Here is a 7,755-nt window from a genome sequence, read left to right on the forward strand (position 1 = left end):
CGTGAGGCAAAAAGACTGGTACAGAGAATGTACAAGATGCTTTCTTCAGAAGCACTGGTTTTTTGCCATTCAGGCCAGCTCCTTATAGCTATGAAAGTTTGTGTACCTTACCTATATGCTTATTGTTAGATAATTTTAAGAGTTAAGATCGCCAATCTTGGCAAGTCTTTTCATATTCATTGTAATTCTTGTCAATTAATTGTGTAGATCCTAATTTAGATAAGGAATCTACTGTTATGTTTTTGTTAGAGACCTGCTTATGTTTTGCTGCCTATTAAGAGTTAGGAAATGATCCTTGGATTAAAAATCTGGGAATGCAAACTTTAAAAAGGTATCTACCACAGCTTTAGATCAGCAGCTACGTACTGCCCATTTTGTTAATAATAAGCATAAGAATATTTCCATAGCTTTGTCAGAGCAACATATTATATAGATAAAAATTTGGAGACAAAAGAGGTCTTAGAAGTAGTAGTCTTAGGACAGGATATAGCATCCTAAGAAGTCCTTGAGCTGACCATGGGCTTGGAATTCAGGAAGGCCGTTGCCTATTCATTGACATTCAGAATTGCCTCTGGCATTACACTATCACTTTAAATGAAAGCTAGGTCACTGCCTTACACAGGAATTTACCATCAACTAGAAAGAAGGAAGTTTAAGACCTAAAGAGGAACCAGAGTNGATACTTAGAACTATAGATAGCTGAGTTATACCCATACAATGGCCTAGGGGGAAGGTAGACTACCAAAACTATTTTTCAACCTTCCCCTGGCTTTCGACCTTGTTACCCTCCCTTTTAGGGCCCCTATTGGGACTCCTATTATTGATTTCCTTCGGTCCTTGGGCATTTCAGAAATTGACCCGATTTGTTAAACCTCAAATTGATTCATCTCTTTCAAGCACATTTGTTTCAGTTCATTACCATCGGCTGGACGTTAGTGATAACAAGCAGGTTACTGGAGAAGAGGCAGGCATGGATACCGCTTCATCACCCTTTTCTCGGGGAGAGAGACTCAATTTCCATAAAATGCTTAAGTAAGATCATTCCCCTCCCCCTAAGTTCGGCCATCAATCTCATGCCACGAATCATTTATAGATTGCCATAGTCTGTGCTTCTGACATGGTAACATACATTCTCGCCACATTGGAAACTAAACAGTCATCCCAGGCTAGACACATCGAAAAATTGGAACTTGAAGCTGTCGCCCATGAGAGTTGTAAGACTAAGTACTGCACAGAGATTAGTCTNGAAGCTGTTAGACAGTCTCTGAGAGGCATGTCTGATTGCATAAAGGTTGAGTGCCCTAGGGTCCTTCCCCCAGAAAAAAACGGCACGGGAGCAGGTCGGGGTTACTCTGGGTAAAAATCTGTGGGCCTGAGAGTCAATCCTGTACATGGCCCCTAACATTACACACTGGGGATCAGACCTCTACCTCTACCCACAGAGCTTGCTTCGTTCCTAAATACCTTGGCTGGCCCAGGTTATACCCAACAGACTGGGACCATTAATTCAAGCCTCATAGATGACTTGTCCTTGTGTCCTTTGTGGTCTTAGAGAATCACCCGGTGAACAAACAGACATTTAAGCAGTACGTGGCTACAAATTTATTATACAATATGCCTTTATAAAAATATTAAAATGGGGGAGATGTTGGGAGATATTAAGGCAACGCTATTGTCCTGATCTCTGAATTGGGCCTCTCCCCACAAGAAGAAAAGAGGGTCAAAAGCGGGCCACCGGACACACCGCTCCAAGAAAGTCAGCACCGGATGTCTGACCTCAAGATGTACCCTGATACCGCCAAGTTCCTGCTTCCCCGTGTAGTCGCCAAAAGAAAAATTTCAGCTGCCCCATCCCTCCTGCTGAGGTGCATTTCCTCTGCCCCATTCTTCCTGCTAAAAGACACTTCCCCTTTTGCTTGTGCATTTAAACCTCGGGCCTGGCTAATACATTTGGGGCTTGATGCAATCCAGAACGATTTCCATTTTGTTATTTGCACAAGGCCCCCATCTCTCTCTACCCCCCATTTGGTTCTTAGGAGAAGGTCCCCTCGAGACCCTCGAATAACTGGACCTGCTGGACGGGTCAAAAAAACATACATAATACAAAAGCTCCAGTTCACAGAATTCAAAAGGCTCAACAATAGTAAGGTTGTTTTGTTTTTGTTTTTGTTTTTGTTTTTGTTTTTGTTTTTGTTTGTTTTTGTTTTTTGTAGTGGCAAACAGTAAGGCAATGATGAATGGCATACAAACTAAAATGCCAATATAGGCCTGAAAAAAAAAAACCCAGAAATTCTAAAGTAGGGGATAATTATAAATGTCTCAAGGAAACAGTTAATGATCAAACTCTCTTTTAGCTTTTTCTTTCCTTTCTGTTTTTCCCCCCTTTGGTTTGATTTCGTTTTATCTTTGAGATAGAGAAACTCCTGTAGCCCTGGATGTCCAGGAATTTACTCTATGGCTCAAGCTGGCATTGAACTCTCATTCCCCACCCCCACTCCCCCTCTCTCTGTACAGAGTTACAGTGTACAAAACTACAGACATCCTCCCACTTCTGCCTTCTAAGTGTTGGAAACAAAGGTGACTGATCTTTTCCTTAAAAAGTATGTATGAAAATGATCTGTAGGCTATTGCCACATTAGTAAAGTACACATGGAAATACTTTAGAACTATTTTTAAATGTTTAGCAATTCCCAAGGATATATTATTTTTATAGCAGTAAGTAAGAAATGGCAATGAAAGAAGCTAAGTAATGAAACATCTGCACACAGAAAGGCTTGGGTGATGCAAGAATTCAAGTGGAATGACTTCTTTCTAAATTCTCTGAACACAGTACAAATTGGATTGTCCCTTCAACAGATTTTCAAGGGCTTTCTTGTGTTTTTCCATGTCTGAAGATGTTTATGTATATACTCCTTGCTCGAATTGCACATATTATACTAGAATCTCTGGAGTAGTAATCATTTTTTGTCTCTTTAGATGCAGTTTTTGTGCCAGTCTGAACACTTAGATGTTAAGAATAAAACTAACTAACTAATTAACTAACTAAAAAAAAATTACTGGGAAGGAGGTAATATGCAATAAAATGTTCTGTTGAATAGCATGAACTAAAAAGAATGATAGGTAGTAAGTCCCAACAACACACACAAAATTTATACTGAGTTGAACATCAGTGTTCACCTGTGAGTTTAATGAAAACAACCTGATAGTTGAATCTAGTAATGTCATTTTTTATCTTCATTACATGAGAAAACATGACTAGAAATTGCTGGCAGATATGAATCTAAGGCTCAGAGAGAATTTATAACGTGAAGGTGGACATTCTGCCAATATTTCCTGTCCAATTTGTCTTTAGAGGTTGTGTATATTTGCTGTTCAGAACATGATGTAGGAGAAACAGGTGTCTAGTTTCTGTTCCAGATGTGACTTCTAACATGTGTGTTATGCATGGCCACAAAGCATTCAATAATATTCCTGATTCCAGAAAGCTCAAATACCCATTCCCACAGATGCTCCATTGCTTCAGCTTTTCAGGTTTCAGATCTGTGGCTGGCCAGTGTGTCAGCATTGAATTTATGTTAACGAGCACAGCTTCATTCACCTTAAAAAAGCTATTCCTATACTTTGAAATCTTTTTCAAAGTAATGCTTATGTTCCCTCAATTGGTGTGTTGAATGAAACAATGTTATGGCATGACTACCTTCAACCAAATACCCCTCTTTGGAAAGAAATCCAATTTAGGGGAGTTTTGACATAGGAATGGAGCTGAGGAGATAGCCATAGTAATTCAACCTGCACTCTGTAATGATTTTACTCAACTTTTCCAGTTATTTAAATTGTGTGTGAGAAAGATCATCATGAAAGGACAGTGTGAAACATGGTGTTGTACAACAGAAGCAGAGTTTCTTTTTTTTATTGGATGTTTTCTTCATTACATTTCAAATGCTATCCCCTTTCCTAGTTTCCTCTCTGATAATCCCCTATACCCTCTCCCCTCCCCCTGTTCCCCAACCCACCCTCTCCCACTTACTGGCCCTGGCATTCCCCTATACTGGGGCCTAGAGTCTTCGCAAGACCAAGGGCATTTCCTCCCACTAATGGCCGACTAGGCCATCCTCTGCTATGTATGCAGATAGAGACATGAGTTCTGGGGGTACTGTTTAGTTCATATTGTTGTTTCTCCTATAGGGCTGCAGACCCCTCAGCTCCTTGGGTACTTTCTCTAGCTCCTTCTTTGGGGACCTTGTGTTCTATCCAATAGATGCTGTGAGCATCTACTTCTGTATTTGCCAGCTACTGGCATGGCCTCACAGAAGACAGCTATATCAGGGTTCTGTCAGCAAAATCTTGTTGGTATATGCAATAGTGTCTGGGTTTGGTGGTTGTTTATGGGATGGATCCCCAGGTGGGGCAGTCTCTGGATGGTCCTTCCTTCCACTCAGCTCCGAACTTTGTCTCTGTAACTCCTTCCATGGGTATTTTGTTCCCCATTCTAAGAAGGAACGAAGTATCCACACTTTGCTCTTCATTCTTCTTGAGTTTCACCAGCTTTACAAATTGTATCTTGCGAATTCTAAGTTTCTGGGCTAATATCCACTTATCAGTGAGCGCATATCATGTGTTTTCTTTTATGATTGGGTTCCTTCACTCAGCATGTGTGGTGGTTTGAATATTCTTGGGCCAGGGAGTGGCACCATTTAGAGGTATGGCCTGTTGGAATAGGTGTGACCTGGTTGGAGTAGGTGTGTCACTGTGGGTGTGGGCTTAAGACCCTCACCCTAGTTGCCTGGAAATCAGTGTTCCACTAACAGCCTTTGGTTGAAGATGTAGAACTCTCAGCTCTGCCTGCGCCATGCCTGCCTGGGTACTGCCATGCTCCCACCTTGATGATAATGGACTGAACCTCTGAACCTGTAAGCCAGTCCTAATTAAGTGTTGTTTTTATAAGACTTGTCATGGTGTCTGTTCACAGCAGTAAAACCCTAACTAAGACAGGGTGATATCCTCCAGATCCATCCACTTGCTTAAGAATTTCATAAATTCATTGTTTTTATTAGCTGAGGAGTACGTTACTGTGTAAATGTATCCCATTTTCTGTAGCCATTTCTCTGTTGAGAGACATCTGGGTTCTTTCTAGCTACTGACTATTATAAATAAGGCTGCTATGAATATAGTGGAGCATGTGTCCTTATTACAAGTGTGTGTCCTTCTGTGTATATGCTCAGGAGTGGTATGAAGCACAGTTTCTTTATCCTTCAAGAAGTTTTCAGTTTAAATAATAAATGTTAAGAAGTTTGGAATATGGTTGCTTTTATATACATAAAATACTACTTCCCTAGAGGTTGATAATCTTCCTTCTAGTATTAATTTTCAACATTTATAGAAGGAATTTGAAATACAAAATCTGAGACTACTCTGTATGTGAGAAGAAAGTTAATGATTTAATGAGACTGTATGGTATTTGGTGCAGGAGACACAGTTGGCCCATGCATGGCCACTGTCTTTTGAGTTAACATTGTGTGGTCCTTGGTTTTTTTCAAGTCTATATGTGATGAATACAGGGAGGATACAAGCAAATAAAAAAAGTTCTCTGAAATTTTGGGAAAATATTTTTTAAAGTAAAGGAGGACTTTAAAAAAAAACTCTTTCCCCATATCACAGTATTTTAGGTAACTACTGGTACATAAATAGATGGGCTTTGTCCCTTTACAGTTAAGTAACTGGCTGCCTCATATATGTCCTTTCTGTATCATGGTACATTTTCTATATTTCTCTGAAATCAGGAGAAATTTTGTGGTTCCTCTATTGATTGAATATTAGTAATATAGTTGTTCAGTTGGGTTTTGTGTATGGAAAGAGTGGCTAGTGTGTATTGTCCTTCATGACTTGGATGTTGGAACACTTGCTAGTGTTGGTGACAGAAGGAAGAAGAGATAGACACACAGACACATGTAAATACAGTGACACTGTGGTCAAGTTGAGTCCTGCATCAATACCAATATTCTGATTAGAGTGTTTTGAGTTTTGTCAGGAATTTATCTATCCACTAACTGGAGACGTTTAAAAGAACTAAAGCTATTTGAGTCACTTGCATGGCAGTATGTGAATGAAGTGTACCATATAATCTTCTGGCATATTCCACTCTGTTACAGGCTGTAAAAAGAAAGTGGTCTAAAGGGTCCTTTAGGATTGCCTTGACAACAGGTTGGAAAAGCTTCACTAATGGAGCATAAGACTACTGGAGCCAGTATAAAAATCTCAACTAATATTGCAAACTCTTCCATTGGGAGGATGTTGGGGGTAACAAGCTATTTATAGGCTGTCCATCCATCCCTCCATTGTGCTGTGAATTCAATACACTTTGAAGGAGAATAACAAATAGAAACACAGCTAATTTAAATAATAAAATAAAGTAACAAAAGTGACGACATTGTAAAGTACAGTAAAGTATAGTAAAAAGGAAAGAAGAGAATCAAGAGAGAGTGGGAGAGAGAGAGACAGAGGGATATATATATATATATATATATATATATATATACATATATTTTTTTAATGTAGTTTCTTCTATAGAATTACAGCCGTATGCATAAGGCAAAAGTGTACCTTAAATATATAGACTTTTTTTTTTCTTTTCCTACAGCTTACGTTGTTGTGGTCAATACTGGACAGTTAATGTCATATAATTTAAGCAGTGTTTTTTACCTCACTATCATTCCTTGTATATTTACAGGTGCCTCTGCTGTCTACACTTAATTTTACTGCTTTTCTGCCCCTCTCACCATGAGAGTTCCTAGATAACTAGATAATATTCTCTGGGGATAATGCTTTAACTGAAATGTGCCCTATTTTCATAGTGAGTTCAACAAGCATTTAGAGTACTGAGGTTGATACAGGTGAAGGATTTGATTTTATATCATCAAGAACTCCTCAATAATGCTCCTGGAAGGATGCAGCTGTGGATATTATACATACCCATGGAATTTCAGTCCTATAGACACAGAGAAAAAAATAGATTACTGTAGAGTGTAATAAACCCACTGGCCTCGGCCCAAGAGTTATCAACACCCTGGGCTAGTCTCAGCTGGTAAAATCTGCTCTTGATCTAGGTAGGGGCTACCATTCTCTATGTACTACTATCTAGCAATGCCATGGTTTCTGTTCCCTAATCTTGTCAGCATCAGCTACCTTGCTCTTCACAACTGACTACTTCTTCCTTTCTCTCACTCTGGATCTGTGATATGTCAAGGTGAGCCTTTCTGATATGTGGTTGTTCCCTATTTTAGGGACCCAATAAAGAGGGTGGTTCTAATTAGTTTATGAGGAATGGGTGTTTACTGACACTAAAGATACTTGTTTCCAACTGGATTTTGATCTATTATTAGAGATGGTGTCATGGCTTAGCACAGAGAGGGACACCGAGAATGGAGTAGGTAGGACACACAGAAAGAATCTGAGATTGAGAGAGGAGATAGGGATGCAAGAGTGGAGGGCATAAGGTCAACCAGTTATGTGAGCCATAAGTTTCTGGGTAAGGACCCACATAACCCTCCTGGGATAGCAGGGTAAGAGTAGGGAGTGCCCAGTCATTGAATTAGCAAAGGCATTTTAAAAATAGTGTGTGTGTGTGTGTGTGTGTGTGTGTGTGTGTCTGTGTGTGTGCTTGCATGTGTTGTCTATGCTTTGATCTGAGACTTCTCCTGGGCAGGTGGGCACATGCAACAGGCCTGGAACACAAAGCAGGCAGCAAAATTTACATGC

Source organism: Mus caroli, chromosome 3 (assembly GCF_900094665.2).
Source record: "Mus caroli chromosome 3, CAROLI_EIJ_v1.1, whole genome shotgun sequence".
NCBI classification, from domain to species: domain Eukaryota; kingdom Metazoa; phylum Chordata; class Mammalia; order Rodentia; family Muridae; genus Mus; species Mus caroli.